We start from the raw sequence: 27540 nt of genomic DNA on the forward strand, positions 1-27540 counted from the left end.
ATGGTCAGGGGTATGTAATGATAAGAAAACACCCGACTTACAGACAACTCATAGTTACAGACGGACCCCTCTGCCCACTGTGACCCCTGGTGAAGCTCTAAGGATGCTTTATTATAGTCCCAGACTGCAATGATCAGCTGTAAGGTGTCTGTAATGAAGCTTTATTGATAATCCTTGGTCCAATTACAGCAAAAATTTTGAAACTCCAATTGTCACTGGGGCAAAAGAAAAAAAATTGTCTAGAACTTCAATTATAAAATATACAGTTTCGACTTACATACAAATTCAACTTAAGAACAAACCTCCGGACCCTATCTTGCATGTAACCCGGGGACTGCCTGTATTGGTTATTGCTATTGTTATTTTCTCTGATATTGAATACCTGGTCATCTATTTCTTATATTTCATTTACATTTCCAATTCTGTTAGTCTACTTGCATATTCAAGAAGAAACTATTGTGCAAAATCTTAAAGATGGATTCCCCTAAACCATGCATCTGGTATAATACTGATATCTTCTTATCTGGCAGAAGAGCCTTGAAGATTTCTCAGCATCTTCTATATGTAGTGGGTTGTTTTCTATTTTCTGTTTTCACAAGCTACAAACAAACAGGGGCAATGATTTTTGTGAACTTATTATAGACAATTTAACGTAAAACAGGTCTGTACGAGTACGAATAAGTTTCTGACCCCGATTACCTAATTACCTTGGTTCTCTTAAGCAGTTAGCAACTCTTGACCTTACAAGACGCAGATTACGGTATCTCTTTTTATGTTATACTGTTTCAGTTTACAGCATGGGATTACAAAGGCTAAAAATAGCATTTACCTAATATACCTTATATGCATATCTAGAAATATAGTAATCTATGGGAAATGCAGATATTTATTACTATTTCACACAAGGCATTGTATTCATATGATAACAGATGATTTATTAGTTTATGTTTTAATACATTATAGCATATATTTTACATCCATTCAAATAGATAGAAAACATTTCCAAATCTATTTTGTCAGTAAAGCCCACATGATTGTTGATAAACAATCTTAAATAACAAATAACAGCCTTAATCTATGTTAAACTGTATGAGTGGACATTCAGTATTATTATTGACCGCCATGTGAAAGTTGAATCTATAACCAGAAATGAATGAACTGACTGAATACACCAACTAGTGGACCTAAATTCTCTACTGACACATACAAACTCTTTGCAGATGTTGACCTGGATGGGACTTCAACCCAGGACCCCAGCATTGCAAGGCTGTAGTGCTAACCACTGAGCCACTGTGCTGCCCTTATTTATAACTTTTCTGCATAATAATAATAGCAATATATTTTTAATACAATAATAAATTTTCAGTTGGCATGTGAAGGTCTGACTTCACAAACACATAGGAACAAATATATGTAACGTACTTCAGATTGAGTGTAACATCTGTGCCTGCGACATACTCTGTCCATAGCGTAGAGCTGAGAACATGCTGATAGTGTGTTTCACTTTGACATTGCTAGGGTGCACTGGTTTATACTTGCTGCTAGCTGATATGCCCCACACCCATCTATCTCCTGCAAACTCAGTTCTAGTTTGCTTATAGTTAATCTGTTGTGATTGAAAGAAACCCTCTTGACTTCAATTGCCATCATAACTACACTATACTACACAGAGTACACTTTTGGTCACCTTTTGGACAGGGGCTATTGTATCTCATATAAGTGTATGTGAATCAATGTTCTTTGCATGCTACAGTGTTAGTATGTAGTAAGCTAGCTGTGTTATTTTGTCATTCTTTATTCTGGCATCTTTGACCCTTTGCTTGTATTTTTGACTTTGGATTTTTGGAGTTTTGGATTCTCATATAAGGTCTTCTGCATCTGTAATCTTTGCTTAATTTTTTTTCTATAGTATAGGACTTAGTAAGCTGTGGTGTATTCTGGTATCTGTAACCTATTGTCTGCTTGGCCTTAGAGTGGGCTGGGCAAATAGGCAGGGATACGTGGGAAGGGGGTTGTCTCAGGACCTACTGTTTCTTTCTGTGTCTCCAGTAAATTCACTGACCTTTACTGTACATGTTGCTTCATCCACAATCCTCTTCTGGTATAAATGTCCATTAGGATGGTCAGGAAGATAATGTAGGTTGTAGTACATTGCTGTACTTGTGTACTCACTATTGTATTTTTAGACACAGCCTGACAATTCCTATATATTACTACTGCAAATATGCATTATGTACAGTTTCCCCTTAGGCCAAGAGCCTGCATAACATAGAGCAATGCTTGTGTTTACCAGCCACATCTGTTCTCAGGATTAGAAATTGGGTTCCTTTCTTTACATGCTTTGTTTAAATTTTCTATATAAAGTTCTTTGTATTTGAGAAAAACTGGTCAGTATATACTGGGCAAAGTAAATCATTGTCCCTATAAAATGTCTTGCATTGAATTCCCAAGGGGCAAGAAGAAATAACTCTACTCCTAAAACTGGCAGCACTTCTAAGAGAACTGGTCTAGCATTATTTATGCATCTTTTGATTATATCTCAAGCATTATAAACTGGAAGTAACCACAAAAACATTCAATCTGAGAATAATTTTCTCTTCTTTCAACTTGGCCAATTTTCAACAATATGGGTATTGCAGATAATGCAATATTTTTGAATTAATGAGCAAACGTGATCAATCATCTTGACTAAGGCACTTCTCATTGTCTGTCTGTGTTCCTGTGTAGGCGTAGCATGCAGCTACAAGACGCTTTTAGCAGATAATAGTTTGTTGGAAGGAGACATCAGAGGACAAAGTATACAAATCTCATAGTGAATGAAAAAACGCATGAACAAACCAAGCGTAATGTGTAGTTTTAAGCAAAACCATCTGCTCCAGATTACAAACTTTAAGGATCTTACAGAAAGATAAGCACAAAATTGGATATTCATCTAACAACTGCTGGATAACAACAATACAAGATCAAACGTATACTACAGTTATTTAGATTTTACATAAAAAACCTTCACTCCAATAGTATGCAAAAAGTTATTTTAAAAAAAAAGTAATATACATGAGAAGTCTCTAGTTTGCACATATCTATTTATGTTACTATAAGCTGCTTGACCATGCATTGAAATATTACACAGTGGACACAAAGTAGCTACAGATTTCTTTCCATGCAATATAATGATATTTTATTAATGAAGCCCAACCCATTTCTTATTGGTCCCATCTCCTATAGATACAGCATTAGTGTTTTTGCTGACATTTTCCACAGTTTTTTTTGGTTCGTGTAATCATGTGGCTTATAACTTTTGTTTTCTTTCATGTATAACATATGATATAAGTTATAGAAAACAAATTAACAGATTATATGTATATTTTTGGAAGGAATATACAGAAAAAATGTATAACATACTTTCGTATGTTGGCATGAAGGGAACCAATCACTAGTTCTTTTTGGGTTATCCCTTCATATCTGAGAAAGTAATCAGAGGTCCCTTATTATTTGTCTGACAGGGGTTTTCTGCTCCATCAACAGTCCTGCAGGGTCACCCTTTTACAGAAACCTCATTGTGGAAGATTTATCATAGTGCCAGCTATGAAGATTTATCATAGCGCCTGTCTTAGAATTATGCCATAGCCCCATAGCCTGTACATGAATGAGCACAGACTATAGCTAGTGCACAGGCCAGGAACGCAAAGCACCGGCCCATTCTGTCTCCAGGTGCACATCCCTACATGCCCCTCCATGCCCACTTGGTAACTCCTGCCTGTGCACCAATTTCAGAACGTGTATGCTAATTTTCGGGAGTACAAGTCCTGATAAATCTGCCCCATTTAGATTTAGGGCGAGAAGTCAAGTTACAATAAATGGGAGTTAAGGTATTCATCTATTGCATTCCATTAGAACTGGAAATAAAGACATCTCATTCCCATTAAGACTCCTTTCCAGTTTTTTTTCCCTTGAAAAGGCTCTGAAAACCAACTCTTTGTATACAGTTTCCATACAATGAATGTGCTCCAGGCCTCTTTATTCACAAAGTCTTGGTGAAGCTCCTTTGTGTACAACAAACAGATCTGCTCCATCGAAGTGAATAGAGATGAAACTCAAGCACATAACAGAACATCCAGAGTGGAAACAAATGGATGCTGTAAATAGGTTATCACTGTCAGCTGGAAGCAGAACGCACACAAAAAAATAGTAGCCAAACAAAACATGGAAAATGGAAATCTTCTATAGATGGAAAGAGGGAGAAGTGTAACCTGTAGAGAGTCAAAGCAACTAAAAATACATTGAAAATCATGAATTCAGTAAAGAGTAAAAACACATAGACGGGAGGGAGAGCTAACAAAGGGCTCAAAAAATCTTTGTCCAATTTTTTTTTAATTAACTCCACTTCCCTTGGATCTGTTCCTGCTCATTTTTTGTTATGTGGCTTTTTTTTCTTAATTCATAATCTAGGTGGGGAGCAGTGTGTGAATAAATGAGTGGAGCTTTAAACATTTTCCACCACTTTTCTGTATAAGAAATATGGATGGAAACAACTCTGGCATTGTTTCATGTCTGCACCAGTCAATCTGGAGCTAGATGCATGGAGGAGAGCAATATTGGCACAATGTTCGCTTTTTCTGCCAATGTTCATAAACAACATGTTTTTGTTTCAAACATTTTTCTCTAAGCGTGTACAATAATAAAAAGAATTACATTGTGTTAGAGCTAAAAAAGGGCTGGGAGGAAAAAACTGATGGAAATAATGAAATCCATGACACATTTACTGTAGATCAACATCATCGATATGTTTAATAAACAATTAAAGGGAACCTATCACCAGGGACCTCATTTTCACTAAAGACAGGTTTCAGAAGCCCATCACACCAGCAGTGCACATCTGCCTTTCTGCTTTCTGTTAGCATGTGCATTACAATATACACTCACCGGCCACTTTATTAGGTACACCTGTCCAACTTCTCGTTAACACTTAATTTCTAATCAGCCAATCACATGGCGGCAACTCAGTGCATTTAGGCATGTAGACATGGTCAAGACAATCTCCTGCAGTTCAAACCGAGCATCAGTATGGGGAAGAAAGGTGATTTGAGTGCCTTTGAACGTGGCATGGTTGTTGGTGCCAGAAGGGCTGGTCTGAGTATTTCAGAAACTGCTGATCTACTAGGATTTTCACGCACAACCTTCTCTAGGGTTTAAAGAGAATGGTCCGAAAAAGAAAAAGCATCCAGTGAGCGGCAGTTCTGTGGGCGGAAATGCCTTGTTGATGCCAGAGGTCAGAGGAGAATGGGCAGACTGGTTTGAGCTGATAGAAAGGCAACAGTGACTTAAATCGCCACCCGTTACAACCAAGGTAGGCAGAAGAGCATCTCTGAATGCACAGTACGTTGAACTTTGAGGCAGATGGGCTACAGCAGCAGAAGACCACACCGGGTGCCACTCCTTTCAGCTAAGAACAGGAAACTGAGGCTACAATTTGCACAAGCTCATCGAAATTGGACAGTAGAAGATTGGAAAAACGTTGCCTGGTCTGATGAGTCTCGATTTCTGCTGCGACATTCGGATGGTAGGGTCAGAATTTGGCGTCAACAACATGAAAGCATGGATCCATCCTGCCTTGTATCAACGGTTCAGGCTGCTGGTGGTGGTGTCATGGTGTGGGGAATATTTTCTTGGCACTCTTTGGGCCCCTTGGTACCAATTGAGCATCGTTGCAACGTCACAGCCTACCTGAGTATTGTTGCTGACCATGTCCATCCCTTTATGACCATAATGTACCCAACATCTGATGGCTACTTTCAGCAGGATAATGCGCCATGTCATAAAGCTGGAATCATCTCAGACTGGTTTCTTGAACATGACAATGAGTTCACTGTACTCAAATGGCCTCCACAGTCACCAGATCTCAATCCAATAGAGCATCTTTGGGATGTGGTGAAACGGGAGATTCGCATCATGGATGTGCAGCCGACAAATCTGCGGCAACTGTGTGATGCCATCATGTCAATATGGACCAAAATCTCTGAGGAATGCTTCCAGCACCTTGTTGAATGTATGCCACGAAGAATTGAGGCAGTTCTAAAGGCAAAAGGGGGTCCAACCCGTTACTAGCATGGTGTACCTAATAAAGTGGCCGGTGAGTGTAATTGTGTGTTTTAACTTATCTGGCTTTTTGCCAGAATCATCTGTTTAGTCCCAGGGGTTGGCCTTTGGTTTGGATGCATTTCAAATACATGACTTGTCTGTGCTGCTCACTCCTGGCTCTCATCCCCCTCCTCTACAGCTACTCCCTTGCCCATTGATGTCAGCTCACCACGCTGAGGTCTGTTTATGTGAAGGAGCACAAAGATGGGGGGGGGGTGAGGAGTGAGCAGCACAGACAGGTCACATGTTATGAAATGCATGCAAAGCCAAGCCCTGGGACTACACAAAAGATTCTGTCAGGGTGCAAGGTAAGCTAAAACACACAATTATATTGTTATGACAATGCTTAGGGAAAGCATAAAGGCATACAGGCGGTCCCCTACTAAAGAACACCTGACTTACATACGACCCCTAGTTACAAACGGACCTCTGGATGTTGGCAATTTACTGTACTTTAGCCTTGGACTACAAAAAACAGCTATAACAGTTATCACTGGTGTCTGTAATGAAGCTTTATTGTTAATCTTGGTTCTAATGACAATCCAACATTTTTAAAATCCAATTGTCACAGAGACCAAAAATAATTTGGCTGGGAGTTACAATGATAAAGTATACAGTTCCGACCTACATACAAATTCAACTTAAGAACAAACCTTCAGACCCCATCTTGTATGTAACCAGGGGACAATGCAGTTGTGATCGGCTACTATAACCTGTCTTTTGTGAAAATTAGGTCCCTGGTGACAGGTTCCCTTTAAGAGGAATGGTCTCACAGTGACAAAAACTAAAGTATGATTGCAGGATAAGCTATTGTTTTATTAAATGGTGGGTTTCTGGTTAATATAAAGGACCATGTCATATAAAATATCCATCAGATAGATAAACATCACCAACTGTATGCTGTTGATGCATAAAACATTATGCTAATATAGGGGCACTGGGGGTGGCATTACCAGAGCCCCTCCATGCTGCAGCTTCACATGCTGTTACATTGTGCAGAAGCACTTCCCACCTCCCAATATATACTTGCTGCGGAAGTAGGGCGAGAAAGAGAGAGTGTAACAGCCTGTGAAGCAACAAAACGGAGGGGCTCCGGGTAACACTCCCCAAAGCCCTTCTACATTATTAGCATAATTGTAAAAATTGATTTTAGAAGGAAGGAGGCCATGATAAATATAAGAAGATTACCATTATTAATGCTTTATAACAGTACGGCACATTTTGCAAATTATATCCTGTAAGGCTTAGGCTACATTCACACGGCCGTATGGGGAACATATATATGGCCAATGTATATATGGTGTATATGCGTCCCCCAGAGTTGGCAATGGGGGCACGGCGCCGTGAGCAGTACACACCCCCTCCTCCTCTCCCGGGTGCTGACATGTGCCCACCATGCTACAGTAATACGGACACAATGTCGTGTGAATGTAGCCTTAGAGAAATATTCGGTGATTTTCCAATAAGCATCTGTAAGGGGGCTGCTGTTTGTGGCGCGTTCATATGTGTGATGTTTACTGTGAAGTTTTATTGCAGATCCTACAGTAAATAGTTAAAATATAGCAAAATAGATGTAAATCACAGCTCTGCAGTATGCTCTCTTCTGATGTGAATCTGAATAAGAACAAACATTTTTTGGCTTATTCTGCACTAGATGCCCGTAGTGTAAAGATGCAAAATTGCCTATAAGGAAAGAAGATCCGATGTCATGGATAACTACAATCAAAGATAATATTACCAATGCCATTCCTTCACATCTGTGGGCCTCTGGTTCCCTTCTTTTACATATATATATATATATATATATATATATATATAAAGATTTTTCACTGAAAACAAGGAGATGTAGCCCAGTGTCTCATAATTACCATCCGATAATCGTCATATGGATGGATTATGCAATTCCTGTAAGAGAAAATTGTAAAATTTAGAATGAAAAATACAGTTCATTAGGGGAATAGAAAGCAGTTCAATCCGGCTTTGGATAATAAGGGGGAGAATAGAATTGCACTGATCACTAGGTTTTTATCAACATTATTTTACTCACATACAGACTTCCATTGTAATGTTTGGGCTCATTCACTTCTTCTCGTGTAATATGTGGTATGCTAATGCTGTATGGTTGTAAATAGGATCTTGAAATATTCCATGTATCAAACTTTGAAGAATTTCATATTCCCAGGATTGACACTAATCTATTGGTAACACAAAGGAAACCACATGAAGTAGTGTTATGAAGGAGTGCTGAGAAAATGCCCAGAAATAGGACATGAGAAATAGGGCCACAGGACATAGGGTTCCTTTATATGGATCAGCACAGAATCCTCATGTGCTGACATACAGGTTCCATTCTACTCCATATGCAAGGAGCTATTGTCTACTATAGACTTCGGTGAAGATTTAATTTTTGTCAGTCTTGCTTGCCCTCTTTTTGTCTGTTATTTTATGCCTAATTCACTATTGAGTCACAGCTGTGGTGATACATGTGACTTTTGCATTTTATAGCACAAAAAGTTGCAAGTGGACACTCAGTGGAGGCAGCGGCTGGATGCAGTTTGGTTGCATCCGTCCCCTGGTGGCTATTACAGCCACCACTAAGTTTACTGTACACTGTCAAGGTAAGTGGATGTTAACATGCAGGCTGAGCCTTTTCTAAATCCTGTGTTTCTGCCTGCATGTACTCTAAACTGAGCAGACAATGGGCAAAATCATGCCACTGCATGCTAGTATAAGTCTTTGAACATGTTTAATGTGTATTTAAGGAGGTTTACATTTGTAAAAACTGGAGGTTTTTCCAAATCCATATATAAACCCAACATCAGTGGTCCCAAGTTCTCAGCGGACTGCATCTTTTGCAAACACCTTTCCCAAACATAAGGTAATGCAAGTTCCCATTTTGTACACAAAATTCAAGAGAGTACAGAATATTAAATAAAAGATTTTAGGTTTATAGTTTCCTTAACGCACTCCAAAAATAGGGAGTGTAATGCAACACCTCAAATCAGCTGTGAACAGAGGCCATGACTCGTTTCAAACTTTCTTTCTGTAGGTTAAGTTCCACCAAGCATTATAAAGCCGATACATTGTGAAACAGCTGACTTATTCTATCCACCTTTGAGTAATGGACACCTCCCTTGCATTCATTGTGGATGAGGCATGGAAGTTCTTCTGTTCACCAGACTTTTTTTTAAGTTTTTGTTACATTTGACTGAAAAGGGAGAGTGTTCCAGGAAAACCAGACACAAGTGTGAACTTTGCCTAAAAAGGATGGAATCTCACAGCTTTACCTATTCAATGGGTTTAATTTGTAATAAATCACTATAACAGTCGCCAAAACATCTGTATCCTTTAAATAGATCCAACTAGAAGAAAGAAATTTCTATTTTTTCATACAAGAAAAAATAGAACAGAAAGGATAAATCACCCCCATTTTTTAAAGGAGAACACACCTGTTCATGGTGAATTCAATAGAGAATATGAAGCAGAAATATAAGAAAACTGAGTATTACCCCAGCACTGTCTGTCTTGATGCAAAAGGACCTTGAAAAAAAAATAACAAAACAACACCTATTGACATTGTAACAGTTATTAATAAAAAAAGAGTTAAAGGTTTATTCCAGTAATAAGTAAAATTCATAGTCAAATGGGTCACTAAAATATAAGTTTATATGGTCAGTGGTGATAGGTGTTTGGAAGTGTTCTCTCTGCTGAGTCCTTAATCCCTTTTAGGCTTGGTAGTATGCCATTGTCAGCAAATTCAATTCTTATTCCTAACACGAATTTTGTGTTAGGAATTTTGTGAAGGGATTTCCAAGGCATACTCAGCATTACTTGCTTTAGCAGGGCCGAGCACCCTCACCTACCGAGCCAAATGGGAAACTGAACTACTTTCTCATTCACCGATACCCAGTGCCAATTGTCACTACAGACTAGCCGTAAATCTTCTCATTGCATAAACCACCCAGAAGCCTCTATGAAAATATTATATAGATGGTACTATACCCCTTATAGGATCTCTTTTTTTATGAACTTATCCATTAATCGTTGGAGATGTCAATCTGAGAAAGGTACATTACTGCACATATGGTGATCTTGCAAAGTATTTGCTACTTTTTGATAGAGCTATTATACTTAATACCAAAGTCCTTCAGTATCTTCCTCCCTGGGGCGTGTATACAGTGCTGCTCTCACTGGGGCTGGAAGCAGTAAATAAGACTGGTAGGGCATTAACCACTTACCGACATGTGACATACTCTTAATTCACATGCTGGCTTCAGATGTATGGGGAGGGCTCACGGGTTGAGTCCTCTCCATACAAGGTGGTCGTTTGTGGCATAATGCAGCAAAGATCCACCATTAACAACCGCGGTCTGGTGTTAAGCATGTAAATAACTCCGGCAAAGCTGGTGGAGGAATTTAAATCCTGGTGACGTGTAGGTGCTACCATCTTGTATTTGATCAGCGTTCCCTGTGAGGTCATTGAGGGGGGGGGGGTGACGATCGGATGGCATGAAAGCCTCGGATCTTACAATGTATAGGAGAAGAGAGCATGTCAGGTATTTGTGTAGCTGATGTATGTGTCTACCACATGTGCATGAGAGAACACAGCATGTCAAGTACTTGTTTAGCTGATGTCTGTGTCTCTCACATGTGTTTAGGAGGAGAGAGCATGTCAGGTATTTGTGTAGCTGATGTATGTGTCTTTCACATGTGTATGGAAGAAGAGAGCATGTCAGATACTTGTGTAGCTGATGTCTGTGTCTACCACATGAGCATGGGAGAACACAGCATGTCAAGTACTTGTTTAGCTGATGTCTGTGTCTCTCACATGTGTATAGGAGGAGAGAGCATGTCAGGTACTTGTGTACCTGATGTATATGTCTCACACATGTGTATAGGAGAACAGAACATGTGAGGTACTTATGTAGCTGATGTCTGTGCCTCTCACATGTGTATAGGAGGAGAGAGCATGTCAGGTACTTGTGTACCTGATGTATATGTCTCACACATGTGTATAGGAGAACAGAACATGTGAGGTACTTATGTAGCTGATGTCTGTGCCTCTCACATGTGTATAGGAGGAGAGAGCATGTTAGGTACTTGTGTAGCTGATGTCTGTGTCTCACACATGTGTATGGCAGGAGAGACCATGTCAGGTACTTGTGTAGCTGATTTTTGTGTCCATAATGTGTGTAGGAGAACAGAGCATGCCAGGTACTTGTGTAGGTGATGTCTGTGTATATCTAATGTGTAAAGGACAACAGAACATGTCAGGTACTTGTGTAGCTGATATCTGTGCTTCCCACATGTGTATAGGAGGAAGAGCATGTCAACAGATAAAGCACAAGCTCTAGCAATACTTTATACATTACACACAGACATAAGCAGGGGGAGGGGAGGGATAACAGGGGACATCACTTTCTCTTTCCATGTGCCAGGACTCATTTGCATAATAAAGAAAATATGATTTTAGAATGATTCATGTATGAATTAACTAATTAACTAGATAAAGGTAAAGATGGAATCCTTTTGAGCTGTTCTAACAGGTAGTGGTGACAGAATTAGTTACCTGATGACAGGTGTCCTTTTAGATGCTGCTCCATCTGCCTTTTAACTTATGAGGGAAACATCTAAGTTTAGGAATTATTGAAGTCATGAGTTTCTTGGTCAAGTCAGAAGTTGTTTACTTAAATTATTTATGTTTTATTTTCCCATCAGTTTCTGAAATGGAGGCGGTAAAACCCACCAGGACTAGTTGAAATTAATGGTTAATGAAAATATAGCCAGGCTGGACATCTTTTATACATCTCACTCAAAGGTAAGATCATTAACCACATGGTTTTATCATTACAAATGGGAGCATATGCATTTAATCATTCTGCTTTAAATTTATGATATTACTACATTTCTTATAGTAATTTAGGGTCAATTCCACAAACTTGGTTATCATATGGACCATTAAATGTGGTGTGAAACCAAAATAAGTATCAGCTCACACTTTACTTGTACACTGTTATAATCTTGTATTCTGTAATAAACTGATTCAGCAGTTTTAAAGGGGTTATCCGGGTTTAAGAAACAAGTTAGGGCTGGGTTATTTAAAAATAATAAACGTGTACTTACCACCTCAGGCGCCGCTGATGTCCCACGCCGCGGTCCGTCTGATCTGTGCCCCTGTTTGTTTACAGGGGAACAGAAGCCTTGCACAGGGAGCTTCTGGCCGGCGAGGTGGCCGACTCCTCCCATCCGTCCCTATCTCTCAGCGTTGCCATCCGGAAGCTCCCTGTGCACTATTGTAAATACACCGGCGCACAGATCAGAGGGATCGTGGCGTGGGACATCAGCAGAAGGAGGAGGTAAGTACACGTATATTATTTTTTAATAACTCACATCAGTCTGGCCCTAATTTATTACTAAACTCGGATAAGCCCTTTAAGTAGAATTTTTACAAATGTAATGCATTATTCTTGTGTTTTATCTATTTGTTCTCCATTTATTGTAAGTGACTATTATACTAAGGGACTATTCACACAACTGAGAATACTGATAGTATGTTGTCATTGACCTGTGAGAAAGCAGTGTATGCCACTGGCCATGCCAATGTGACTAGAATCTGATTTTTATAGGCAGCGTCATGTTTCTTTAGTTGCTGTTGAGCCACATTCAGACCTCATGAACCTATCCTAATCAGACTTCACTGAAATAACTATGACGGAAAAAAGAAAAGCTGAGTCATGGATTTTGTTGTCATTTACAGGAGTTTAGATTAAACTGGAGAATAGAGTTATTACAATACGAAATGTGAATTTTCATTTCCTGAGTTATTCAATAAAATGTGCACTTACGTGAAATTTTGTTCAGCATCACATTTTTATGTAGACATCAGGATAACATGCAGATGGAGGCAAACAGAGAGAGGCCTGATTAAAGAGATTTGTTTTTAGGATGTGATTGTGTAACGTGGTATATTCCAGAGAACTTGTTCAAATTGAGTGTATAATACTGATATGAGGGAAGGCAGAATAGACAAGAGCTTTGAAATGCAGCCTATTGTACACATCATACATTGAAACATCTCCAAAGACCATCTCTTGATCTAGCTTAGATTTCTGCAGTCTTTCACGAATGCTCTTTACATGATATCATTATAGAAATACTATATATAAGCAATTTAAAACTCTTGTCTTCTGGCAAACCTGCATATACAGCATCCAATTGCTTCTGTTTAATCAACAAATTGTATAACATTCTATCTTAAGAACTGAAGTGTCCTCCATAGAGATCTTTAGAAAGGAGGGTGAACGATGCAGAAGCTCCATTTCTATCTCCTTCTAATCGACTTTGGCCTGCAACGTAATGAGTTGTCCTTATAAATGGAAGTAAAGATTGGCCACATTTATCCTACACTTCCAGACGTGTTCAACATTGTTTAAAGACCTGTGTTATTGCCCATTTGTTTCCCATTCCCTTTAACAAGGGCATTGTGCAACCACATTGTTGAATAACTAATTCAGGGTGATATGGAAAACACAGTGGTACTAAAGAGAATTTTTTCCTTCCAGTAGTGTCTGACATTCACAAAATCTGATGAAAGTTATTTTCACATGTATTTGACTGACATATACAACCCCTATATGTCTTCACTGTATAATCAAAGTGGTTCACTGTGATCTACCAACATTACATCTAATGTATGTTGCAAAACAACCCCTTTACTGTAGGTAATATTCTGATAATTATTAACATGACAGATTTAAATAGTGTATCAGACCTGTTAAATGCGATGGCCATTTTACTTCTTGTTTTCTGTAATGTATGGGGGCAGGATATTGGGTAACTTACTAATATACATCTATTAAATTTTTTGTTGCGCTTTCCTGAAATGTAAAGAAAAGCACCCTGGTTCAGAACTGTCCATAAAATGGCAGGAGATTGAAGGTGTTGTGATTCTAATTGTCCTTGACCAATATACCTTCCGGGATGTTAAATTTCGATTCATAAATACTATCACATGGTCCCAGAAGGGGGGCACTTTGTGGCCAGCGTATGATTAAACCCCGCCCACCGGTGCCACCTGATACATCCGGAGGCTTCGCGTTCCTTATATATCTGACAGGGCAGCAGCAAAAATGTACAAATCAGGGCCTGGCATAGATTTGCGCTATTGGGCAGTGACCATTCAGCTTGAACGGTTGCTGTCTTTAGCGAGTTCACTACCAGCCATGCCCCCTACACATCCCTCAAAGCCCTCTTAACTTGGATTTGGCGCAAAGGGGACAATAATCGCACAGCCTTTAGTCTAGACTTTTCAATAAGTGGCTAGTCCTAGTGCTATCTGGCACTGCTCTCTTTGTCCAACAACTATTTCTGCTATATGCGTGAAGATCCACCCGCCTCTATAGATGAGCATCCTCTAATATCCAATGGCCAGCGTACTGTGGAGCAACAAACACTCCTTACCCTTATTATGTCACACAATCACATGCGACGGGCCAGCAGGGCGGGTTTACTAACCAGGTATGCTGACCCAACTTCAGTAAAAATCAGTTCACTAATCTGACCTGATCTGTCGTTACATGAATCCTGATATTTTAGTAAGTATTCTTCCCCATACTTGTGGATATAGCTGCTGTTCTTATAGGGTTGTTTGGCTTACTAAGACCCTATAAGGATATGCAAGCGTTTTAGTGTCCCAAATAGCCCTATCACGTAGCATAATTTTAAAGAGTAACTGTAAAGGTTTTTTTATCACGGGTGCTCCCCCGTGTGCAGCCCGGTCTCCTCACTCACCTCTCCCGGCTCCTGCTCTTCCCCGGACTGCCGTGCGCACGCCTCCCCGCCTCCTAGGGCGCGCGCGCGGCTCCTGCCGAAAATTTAAAGGGCCAGCGCACCGCTAATTGGTGCACTGGCTGAACACCTCACCTTTAAGAATCCTGCCTCTTCCTGATCTTTGTGCCTCATTGCCTAAGAGAAAGCTTCCAAGCGAGTATTCCTGTATTCCTGCGTTCCTGTGTATTCCTGCGTTCCTGTGTGTTCCCGTGTGTTCCCGCTCCTGAGTCCTGTGTTGCCGTGTTTCCCAAGTTCCTCCGTGTTGCTGTGTTCCGTGTGCCTGTGTTCCCATTCCCACCTGCCTGGACCTCCTGTTGCTGACCCCGGACTTGGACTTGACGTTGCATCTCTGCCGCCTGCCCTGACCCTGTGCCTGGACCTGACTACGAGATTGTCATCCGCTAAGGTACCTCGACCTCGGCTGCCACCGTGGGCTAGTCACACCTGGGAACGACCTAGTGGTATCCTGCCGCAGCAAGTCAAACCCGCTTTGCGGCGGGCTCTGGTGAATACCAGGTGCCGCTAGGCTCCGGTCCCGGGTGTTGGCTAGTTCCATCTCCCGCGGTGGTCCAGAGGATCCACTGATCCTAACATTTTTCCACCACAGATCAATAGCTCTTGGGATGTAAAATGCTTTGTCCATTATCTTTGTTTCCTAAATACAACCGTTTCTTTGCTATACCCCTCAGATTATCTGAGTACTGAAATGGGCCTGTGTTGTCAAGCCCTGTTGTCTGTATTATAAACAAACTTTATGGACTCTTGGGAGGGGCTGCTTCTCCCTGCTCACAAAGGAGGAGGTCATGTGACAGAGCTCTCTCTGTATGTAGCAGAGCTCATAGTGCTCAAGACTGTGGATACAGATGTCTCCTGCACAGAATAGTGAGGTAGAAGATCTTCCCTGTTTCCTATCAGTCCCTCCATCCCATTCTGTGATTTTAAGGAACTTTCTCTGTCTCTCTCTGCACCTCATGCTGCTCCCAAGCTATTAATCCTTAGTGCTCACACAGCACAGGCTATAGACTTCATGTAACTGGTTTACTTATGATTTTTTTCACTCACATCCTGTGTCTGCACTGTGCAGTGGTCAGTGGATTTACTTGTGGGAAACTAAATGGATTTAATGAAAAATTACTTTGAGAGAAAACACAAGGCATCATGGCATCTGTGGGCAAGCTAACTGGCCTCAGCTTGAGGGTATATACAGGCAGACATTACTCTCTGCCCACTTCACCTTTGGTGAGAAAGATCTATCTCAAATAGAGATGAGCGAACATACTCGCCCGCTCGAGAAAATGGCAGCTCCCGCCGTTTTGCTTTTTGGCGGCCAGAAACAGAGCCAATCACAAGCCAGGAGACTCTGCACTCCACCCAGCATGACGTGGTACCCTTACACGTCGATAGCAGTGGTTGGCTGGCCAGATCAGGTGACCCTGGGATAGACTAGCCGCTGCCCGCGCTGCTCGGATCATTCTCTGTCTGGATGCCGCTAGGGAGAGAGCTGCTGCTGGTCAGGGAAAGCGTTAGGGTGTTCTATTAGCTTACTGTTAGGCAGGAGTGATTCTACAACAACCCAACAGCCCTTCTTAGGGCTACAATAACGTTATACTTTTTTTTTTTGTTTCCTTGTGGCTGGGCTTGCTGGCACTAGTAGTGCAGCTAGTACCATATTGTGAGGAATTAGCAGGGGGACTTGCTACCGTTGTGTTTAGCTCTTAGTGACACACATATCCACCTCAAACACCAAAGTGGGAAAATTTATTAGGGGTTTGATTTAAATTAGGCACAGTCTGCCAGTTTCTTTTTATTTTACGTTTATTTTTTTAATAACTCAGTGTCATCTCATCTTGCATAGTAGTGTGCTTTAATACTTGGCTAGAAAATAGCCATAGGAGAATCCAAACGGCTTACTTACGCCTACAGTAGCGTTATATATATTTGATTTCTGGTTGATCTGCTGGTGGCTGTACTTGCTGCAGTGCATCTACTAGCAAATTGTGAGCAATTTGGAGTGAGACTTGCGACCACTGTGTTTTGCGCTTAGTGACGCACATATCCATCGCAAAGACCGAAGTGGGAAAATTTATTAGGGCCCGGGGTTGGATTTCAATTAGGCACAGTCTGCCATTTCCTTTTTTATTTTACGTTTATTTTTTTCATAACTCAGCGTCATCTCATCTGGCATAGTAGTGTGCTTTAATACTTGGCTAGAAAATAGCCATAGGAGAATCCAAACGGCTTACTTACGCCTACAGTAGCGTTATATATATTTGATTTCTGGTTGATCTGCTGGTGGCTGTAGTTGCTGCAGTGCATCTACTAGCAAATTGTGAGCAATTTGGAGTGAGACTTGCGACCACTGTGTTTTGCGCTTAGTGACGCACATATCCATCGCAAAGACCGAAGTGGGAAAATTTATTAGGGCCCGGGGTTGGATTTCAATTAGGCACAGTCTGCCATTTCCTTTTTTATTTTACGTTTATTTTGTTTCATAACTCAGTGTCATCTCATCTGGCATAGCAGTGTGCTTTCATACTTGGCTAGAAAATAGCCATAGCAATAGGATAGCATCGTTTGGTTTTAAAAACTAAAAAACACAAAAAAAAAAACACAAAAAAAAGTTAAAAAAAAAATTAAAGTTATACCTCTCATTTTCAAAATGTTTAACCAGAGGGCTAGGGGTAGAGGACGAGGGCGGGGACGTGGGCGTCCAACTACTGCAGGGGTCAGAGGCCGTGGTCCTGGGCGGGGTGAGACACCACCTGCTTATGAGGGAGCAGGGGAACGCCGCAGAGCTACACTCCCTAGGTTCATGTCTGAAGTTACTGGGACTCGTGGTAGAGCACTGTTGAGGCCAGAACAGTGCGAACAGGTGATGTCGTGGATTGCCGACAATGCTTCGAGCAATTTGTCCACCAGTCAGTCTTCCACGCAGTCCACCCATGTCACCGAAATCGGCACTCCTCCAGCTCCTGCACCTCAGCCTCCTCCCCCCCAGTCTGCCCCCTCCCAGCAAAATTTGCCATTTGAACCGGCATACTCTGAGGAACTGTTTTCTGGACCCTTCCCACAGTCACAAACCACTTGTCCGGTTGCTGATGAGCAATTTTCCGATGCCCAGGTTTTCCACCAGTCGCAGTCTGTGGGTGATGATGACCTTGTTGACGTCCTGGAAGAAGTGTGTAAAGAGGTGTCCGACGATGAGGAGACACGGTTGTCAGACAGTGGGGAAGTCGTTGTCAGGGCAGGAAGTCCGAGGGGGGAGCAGACTGAGGGATCGGAGGATGATGAGGTGACAGACCCAAGCTGGGTTGAGAGGCCGGGTGAACACAGTGCTTCTGAGACGGAGGAGAGTCCTCGACCAGAACAGGTTGGAAGAGGCAGTGGTGGGGCCAGACGGAGAGGCAGGGCCAGAGCTGGTGCATCAGCGCCAAATGTGTCAACTAGTGAAGCTCCCGTGGCGAGGGCTCCTGCGGCGAGGGCTAGATTTTCAGAAGTCTGGAGGTTCTTTAAGGAAACACCGGATGACCGACGGACTGTGGTGTGCCACATTTGCCAAACCAGGATCAGCAGGGGTTCCACCACTAATAGCTTAACTACCACCAGTATGCGCAGGCATATGAATGCTAAACACCCCACTCAGTGGCAACAAGCGCGTTCACCTCCGGCCGTGCACACCACTGCTCCTTCCCCTGTGTCAGCTGATAGTCAGCCCCCTGCCCAGGACCCTGCCACAAAAACCCCATCGTCGCCTCCACGATCCTCCACAGCCTCCACCAGCGTTCAGCTCTCCAAACCCCAGACGCTGGAGCGGAAACGCAAATATAGTGCAACCCACCTGCACGCCCAAGCCCTTAATGTGCACATCTCCAGATTGCTAAGCCTGGAGATGCTGCCCTATAGGCTAGTAGAGACCGAGGCCTTTCGCAGCCTCATGGCGGCGGCCGCCCCTCGGTATTCGGTCCCCAGCCGCCACTACTTTTCCCGATGTGCCGTCCCAGCCCTGCACCAGCACGTGTCAGACAACATAATCCGTGCCCTGACCAACGCCGTTTCTGACAAGGTCCACCTGACCACGGACACGTGGACGAGTGCTGCCGGGCAGGGCCACTATATATCGCTGACGGCACATTGGGTTAACTTGGTGGAGGCTGGGACCGAGTCTGACCCTGCGGCTGGTCATATACTGCCGACGCCGAGGATTGCGGGGCCTACCTCGGTCCAGGTGTTTCAGGCCTACTATGCCTCCTCCTCCTCCCACCCCTCCTCCACCTCCTCCTCCTCCGAATTACCATCCGTGGGCATGGCGCCATCAGTCGGTAGCTCTAGGCACAGCAGCAGTGCCGTCGCTAAGCGACAGCAGGCGGTGCTCAAACTGCTGAGCCTAGGCGATAAAAGGCACACCGCCCAAGAACTATTACAGGGCATCACGGCGCAGACTGATCTGTGGCTGGCACCGCTGAACCTGAAGCCAGGCATGGTTGTGTGTGACAACGGCCGTAACCTGGTGGCGGCTCTGCAACTCGGCAGACTGACACATGTGCCATGCCTGGCCCATGTGTTAAATCTGATAGTTCAGCGTTTCCTCAAGACATACCCCAATCTGTCTGATTTGCTCACGAAGGTGCGCTGCATCTGTGCGCATTTCAGGAAGTCCAGCACAGATGCTGCCACTCTCAGGGCAGCGCAGCGCCGCCTCCAACTGCCCGCTCACCGACTGTTGTGCGACGTGCTCACGAGGTGGAATTCAACACTGACCATGTTATCCAGAGTTTACCAGCAGCGCCGAGCGATTGTAGACTGCCAGATGTCAACTTCCACCAGAACTGGTAGTCAGGTCAGTCAGCTTCCTCAAGTCTACAATGAGGAGTGGACGTGGATGTCTGATATCTGTCAGGTGCTGAGTAACTTTGAGGAGTCAACACAGATGGTCAGTGGCGATGCCGCCATCATCAGCCTCACCATCCCGCTGCTTGGCCTGTTGAAAAACTCTCTGATCAGCATGAAGTCGGAAGCTTTGCGCTCGTCACTAGAGACGGGGGAAGAAGATTCCCTTGTTGATAGCCAAAGCACCCTTAGGTCTGTTTCTCAGCGCATATCGGAGGAGGTGGAGGTGGAGGAGGATGAGGAGGAAGAGGAGGAGAATGTTGGCGAGACACAAGAGGGGACCATTGTTGAGTCCTTCACTGTTCAGCGTGTATGGGCAGAAGAAGAGGAGTTGGAGGAGTTGGAGGAGGAGGAAATGGACAGTCAGGCCAGTGAGGGGAGTGAATTCTTACGCGTTGGTACTCTGGCGCATATGGCAGATTTCATGCTAGGCTGCCTATTCGGTGACCCTCGCGTTCAAAGAATTTATTCCAGCACCGATTACTGGGTGTTCACTCTCCTGGACCCACGGTACAAGCAAAATCTTTCCACTCTCATCCCTGGAGAGGAAAGGAGTGTGAGAATGCATGAATACCAGCAGGCCCTGGTGCACAAGCTGAAACAGTATTTCCCTTCTGACAGCGCTAGCGGCAGAGTGCGTAGTTCTGCGGGACAAGTAGCGAGGGAGAGTAGGCGAGCAGGCAGCTTGTCCAGCACTGGCAAGGGTACGCTTTACAAGGCTTTTGCCAGCTTTATGTCACCCCAGCAAGACACTGTCACCTGTCCCTAGTCTCGGCAGAGTAGGGCTGATCTTTACAGAAAGATGGTGAGGGAGTACGTAGCTGACCATACCATCGTCCTAAATGATCACACAGCTCCCTACAACTACTGGGTTTCAAAGCTGGACATGTGGCACGAACTGGCGCTGTACGCCTTGGAGGTTCTTGCCTGCCCTGCCGCTAGCGTCTTGTCCGAGCGGGTTTTCAGTGCAGCTGGTGGCATCATCACCGATAAGCGTACACGCCTGTCGACTGACAGCGCTGACAGGCTGACGCTTATTAAGATGAATAAAGCCTGGATTTCTCATAATTTCCAATCTCCACCAGGTGAAGGAAGCTCAACCTGAATAATTTATCCACTCCTCCTCCTCATTTTCCTCCTTCTCCTCCTCTTTGTACAGTAAAGCAGAGAAAACTGGCTATTTTTTGACAGGGCCCACTGGCTCTAGCTATAGTACTTTATGCATTTAATTTTTCTGGAGGGCCACCTACCCGGTCCTCTGTTTTAAACAATTTTTGGGAGTGCCACATACAGGCACTCAATCTATTCCATTTTTCTGGAGGGCCACCTACCTGCTCCTCTGGTTTGAAAACTTTTTTGGACTGCCACATACAGGCACTCAATCTATTTCATTTTTCTGGAGGGCCACCTACCTGCTCCTCTGGTTTGAAAACTTTTTTGGACTGCCACATACAGGCACTCAATCTATTTCATTTTTCTGGAGGGCCACCTACCTGCTCCTCTGGTTTGAAAACTTTTTTGGACTGCCACATACAGGCACTCAATCTATTCCATTTTTCTGGAGGGCCACCTACCTGCTCCTCTGGTTTGAAAACTTTTTTGGACTGCCACATACAGGCACTCAATCTATTTCATTTTTCTGGAGGGCCACCTACCTGCTCCTCTGGTTTGAAAACTTTTTTGGACTGCCACATACAGGCACTCAATCTATTTCATTTTTCTGGAGGGCCACCTACCTGCTCCTCTGGTTTGAAAACTTTTTTGGACTGCCACATACAGGCACTCAATCTATTCCATTTTTCTGGAGGGCCACCTACCTGCTCCTCTGGTTTGAAAACTTTTTTGGACTGCCACATACAGGCACTCAATCTATTTCATTTTTCTGGAGGGCCACCTACCTGCTCCTCTGGTTTGAAAACTTTTTTGGACTGCCACATACAGGCACTCAATCTATTTCATTTTTCTGGAGGGCCACCTACCTGCTCCTCTGGTTTGAAAACTTTTTTGGACTGCCACATACAGGCACTCAATCTATTCCATTTTTCTGGAGGGCCACCTACCTGCTCCTCTGGTTTGAAAACTTTTTTGGACTGCCACATACAGGCACTCAATCTATTTCATTTTTCTGGAGGGCCACCTACCTGCTCCTCTGGTTTGAAAACTTTTTTGGACTGCCACATACAGGCACTCAATCTATTCCATTTTTCTGGAGGGCCACCTACCTGCTCCTCTGGTTTGAAAACTTTTTTGGACTGCCACATACAGGCACTCAATCTATTTCATTTTTCTGGAGGGCCACCTACCTGCTCCTCTGGTTTGAAAACTTTTTTGGACTGCCACATACAGGCACTATCCAAATTAAATTGTCTCCATAGCAGCCTCCACACGTTGTCTCCATTGCTACCTCCAAAAGTCGTCCATATAGCTGCCTCCATACATCGTCCCTTTATCAAACGAGGTGTGTCAGGCAGAAATTTGGGTTGTTTTCATGGATTCCACATCAAAGTTGTTAACTTTGTCGCCACCCAGCTGTGTTATCCACAAAATATACTGGCAAACTTTTATCATTTACCAATATTATTTCAGCGCTTCTTGCGCTTCTGTTTACATTCCCCTCACCCGCCATATCCTAAACTTATAAGAACGCTACTACACTTGATCTTATACAAAAGGTTCTTAGAAGTGCTGTTTGGGGAGTAGCCTAGAGACAGGGGCTTGGATTGGCGAAAGATCGCCTGGCAGCGTAGCGCCAGCTCCATGCGCATCATGCGCTTCTTGCGCATCTGTTTACATTCCCCTCACCCGCCATATCCCAAACTTATAAGAACGCTACTACACTTGATCTTATACAAAAGGTTCTTAGAAGTGCTGTTTGGGGAGTAGCCTAGAGACAGGGGCTTGGATTGGCGAAAGCTCGCCTGGCAGCGGAGCGCCAGCTCCATGCCAAGATCCAACTAACATAGTTTTAACTGCAGCACCTTTAATCTACTACTAGTTCACTGCCTCCATACATGGTCCCCTTATCAAACGAGCTGTGTCAGGCAGAATTTTGGGTTGTTTTCATGGCTTCCATGTTAACTTTGTCGCCACCCTGCTGTGTAATCCACAAAATATACTGGCAAACTTTTATCATGTACCGATATTATTTGAGCGCTTCTTGCTCACCTCCTTTGGTTCCTCTCTGCCACCCATTGGTTTGAAGCCTGAGTCCATTTAGGGTATGTCGCCATGACACTCTCTAGCCTGCTGCCGCTGCCTCTGCATGCCGTCCCCTATAGTCTCAGGGTCAATTATTGGATGTTTTAGATGCTATCTAGCTTCATTCTGTCACTCTGTCATGGCCATGCTGTTGCCCATAGTTTTGGCATAATGGTGCGATTAAGCAGCCTCAGAGGCATCCATGCATGCTGCCCCTGCTGTTTCCTGTCCATTTCTGTGGTGTTTCCATCCTTTTCTGAGGTTCCCAGGTGTTTGGCCAAGCTTCCCTGTGCAGAGCCTTGGTCCCCTTGAAAAATGCTCGAGTCTCCCATTGACTTCAATGGGGCTCGTTACTCGAAACGAGCACTCGAGCATCGGGAAAAGTTTGTCTCGAATAACGAGTACCCGAGCATTTTAGTGCTCGCTCATCTCTAATCTCAAACACTTTCAGAATCCATAGATTTGGAAAGAAAAGAAAGAGCAGCACAAAGTAAGCATCATTCTGTTTGTTTTTAAAGGAGGAATCACATATGATCATGTGGTACAATCATTATTACTTTTAAAATTAACATTTAGAGCGTAAATGTAGAGGAAGGAGACCACGGATAACAAATATAAGAAGAACACCACATTCACAGTGCCTAGATCTATGATTAAAGGGCTTTGCCCATGAAAGAAAGTTCCCTACTGATGTTTTCAAAATAAAGATCATTTTTAACCCCCTTACTTCAGACATTGACTCTCTAGGCAGACACTTCATGATTCCTCTGTGCTAGTAGATGCTGTATGCTTACAATGTGCATAGATTATCAGGGACCAGGGTTTATCTACACATGTTTTTAGCTTCTGAACATTCTACTAGTACACAATGACACTTTCAGCTTTGCTAACTTACCTATAACACTGACACTGTCAGTTCTGCTATATGCCTCCTTCAGATAAAGACCTTATCTGTCTGTAACTTGCAGAGTAAGTCTCTGCGCACTGCTGCTTGCCAGCAGGAAGTGCCTGTGTCTGAGCTGGTCTTGTAATGCAGGGGGGAGGGGCAGAATTCAGGGAGCACTGCAGTGTACAGACAAGAGAAGCTACTCATGAAAAGAATCTGACCATAGTCAGATTTTGTTAATAAAAGTGAATTTGAGAATATGTTATTTTGTTAACCTGAGTATATTTAAGAATCTTGTCTTTTTGGGAATACCCCTTTACGTGCCCCTGGTTTATCTATGTTTGATTTGGTGTAAGAATTAGTAGTTCAGTATTACTGTATATCAGAAATTACAGATGCATTTGCATCTGTACAGATACAGATTGCATCAATTTTAATGAGCATTGTTTAAAGTGTTGTTCATAATTTGTAAAAAAAGAATTGTCTCCATTAGAGTCCACAAAGAAGAAAATTAAGGATAAAAAATGTGGTGAAATTGAATGTGTGAGTCTACCTCCTACTATGTGAGAGGTGTTTGCAGTTTACTTTGCTTCTTATTGTGGAACCCGAATAAAGTGCTTGTCACCATCAGCATTTTGAAATACTAAGCCAATGAATAAAGGTGCTGCTTGGCTGACATACTTTGAGAACATGTTATTCCAAGCAATAAACTCTATCCAAATGCAAAAACAGTGAGCACTTTTTGCTTTCAATTGCTCAACACCAAACAGCCTGATAAATATCAAATGAATTGTCAAAAAGCCTTTAACTGCATTTCCTTTAGTTCTTTACCATGAATGAACTTAGTTGGCGAGGAAAGCAAGTCACTTATTTGTCTTCTGGCAGACATTTCATTTTTAGGACATGTAGCGTTTTTCAATAAGTTCTTTCCCAAATATCACACTTGCTGCGTTGATTTTACTAGCCATATGTTAGTCAGAATGGTTCTCTACTTTTTAGAAGCCTAAATCTACCAAATTGACAACATGCTAGGTTATTGCTCAGCTGCAATCACATTTCAGATAAAACTAATGTCTACAACATCTGTAATGTTAAAGGTGCAGACGTTACAACCTTTTCAGGCTCTCTAGTTAAATGGCTTTACGCAACAGTTTCTGGCTTGTAAAACCCTTTGTATTTTTAGGAGATATGTAACAGCATAAAGAACATGTACAATTCTTACCTGTTCTATTATAGGTGGTTTGTTAAAGGAAAGCTCCATTGCTTTTGCAGGGATGGAGCGTGACACAAGCATTTTCCCTTTGGTCAATAACTCTCCCTTTGTTATGCTCTACCCACTTAGAACCTACAAGAATTATAACTCTGTGCATCAGAAATGGACTGTACCTTTAAATATACTGAAACTCATCAAGGTAGTTTATGTGTTCTAAAATTCTAGATTCAGGACTCTTATTGCATCATAATCTTTTGTCAACCCTAGTGAGAAGAAGTCACTTAGTGGGCAGTTACTTATGGCCATGGGTTTCCAAGTAGATTCAAAGTATTGTCAATTATCAAAATGGATTGTTGTATTTATCAGTATTTATCAGTTTGTTGTCCTTACTCCATTATATAGTGCTTTTACGCCATTATGAATTCTGGGCCAGTCAGAAGAGCAGGTTAAAGACCCAGCTCCTGCCTTAGCCTAGCATGAACAAAATTCCCTGACATCCCTTGAGCTACATTTATCTGTGGATGGGAGTTGGGGGTGGAGGCTGGATCAGGCAACCACCAATTAAACATTCATTGTCTAGGTATATAAAATACACTGTATCACTTACTGAGAATGTACTTTCAGTGTTGTTATGTGTTGCAAGGTACGTCTGAGTACACTAGTTTTTTGCTGTGCCAGATTTATCACTGTTTTGATAAATCTGGGGCAGTGTATGGCTGTCGAGCCAAACTTTAGTAGGTCTAGATTAGACCTAAGTTTTTTGGCACACTATTTTGTCATGACTACGCCCCTTTTGAGATGCCACACGGCCTTAGTCGGAATAGTCTAAGATGAGTAATACATTCCACCCAATGGGGCAAATTTACTAAGGGCTTTGCGCCACACTTTAGTCGGACTGTGCACATTTTTCATGGCTAAAACAGCTTGCACAGGTATTTAATAAATGTGTGCGTTGCTATCATGTCGCAAGTGACCCTTTTGTGGTGCAGCTGCGCTGGCTTCCATGCGACACAGATTAGGGGGCCTGCCGTTGGACAGTCTGACTGATTCGAACCGAGCGCTGTATTTAACTTTCAAATTGTGTCGCGGGGAAGCGACACATTCATGATTTCTGGAGCACTATAATGCATGCGGCATTATAGACAGACAATGCACTTTTAGTGATCTGTCCGAATTTGTAAGTATATGTGCCCCAATGTGTCTGTCAAGAGTGTTTGAGCAGCCAACAAAATCTCACCAGGACTCTCTCACCAGGATTTGGACTTTTTAAAAATCCTTTCTGTGCCTACAGAGCTCCTTTTGGATGTTATGGTCAAGAATATAAAACATATATTCAATCTGATCTGCGTATTCAATATTCATTGCTATACAAACAGTATTCCTGCAATAGATTCATTTCATATCAAACACAATCTGATTGCATTAAACACATCTTTGGTCAGAATTTTAAGTAGCCAATGTTTGAAACCTCTGCTGTAATCCAATATAAAATGATGAATGGCTTTAGGAAACATAACGGTTAGGTTAATGCAGTTTTCCCATCACTATGAATTGGCAGCTATAATCTTTTTCATTCCAGACCTAGCAATGGGTTCCACAGACAAAACCTCTTATGTCAGCACATGGACCATTCCAAATATTTCAATCATAATCTAATAAAGCATCAAATGAAGCTCAGTAAATCTACTCTCTGCCTTTTCCTTTACCAAAATCTTATAGCCAATCTTTGTCATATAACAGAATCATTTTCAAAATAGAGACATAAAAAACAATATTTAATCATTGTATAAATGACTATATATCATCATAAATCAATATGCCATAAGTAACAATATGCTAAAATGTCATAAAAATTCTATATGTAACATGTTTGAGCTGGCACATTTCCTAAATACGCTCATATATTATCATCAGTATCCAAATGTTTATATTCTATTGTAATTGTCCTGTGTATGTCAACCCCTTTTGAGAGCCAAAAAGGTTTTTATTCTTCTATTGACTATTTATTTGAGTGTTTGTGTTTACAGGATCAGTAGATATTTTCAGAGAATAATATTTAATGGAATTATACCAATGTGTGTTTTATAGTGGAATTAGGAATATATCTTTTAAGTTAAACCTCCTGTCTTTTAGCTCATTGGCCAGAAATTCCTTACCATAACATGTCTGCAGATGGAGGCTCATGTGCTCTCTGACCATGGGCAATTGCCCTGCCAGGACCTTACAACAGTATTCATGAATATAAGATCAAGGTCCTAGAAAGGCAATTGTTCATGGACAGAGAGAGCTCACATGACCCACCAGGTGCAGCCATTTTATAGACAGTAATATCTGGCTGATGAGGTAAAAGACAGCAGGCTTCACTGCACATATCAAGAAAGCGGAGTGG

At 42.4% G+C, this 27540-nt stretch overlaps 1 protein-coding gene across 1 annotated transcript in view; it reads left to right on the top strand.

The window, feature by feature from the left end:
* TMEM108 (transmembrane protein 108) overlaps window positions 1–27540 on the top strand; it is a 129974-nt gene that overhangs the window by 13185 nt on the left and 89249 nt on the right. The window contains exon 2 of the mRNA XM_072153464.1: window positions 11857–11956. The gene's annotated coding sequence lies outside the window, so the exon portion shown is untranslated. The remainder of the gene's footprint in view (window positions 1–11856; window positions 11957–27540) is intronic.

This window comes from Engystomops pustulosus, chromosome 5 (assembly GCF_040894005.1).
Source record: "Engystomops pustulosus chromosome 5, aEngPut4.maternal, whole genome shotgun sequence".
Taxonomy (NCBI): Eukaryota; Metazoa; Chordata; class Amphibia; order Anura; family Leptodactylidae; genus Engystomops; species Engystomops pustulosus.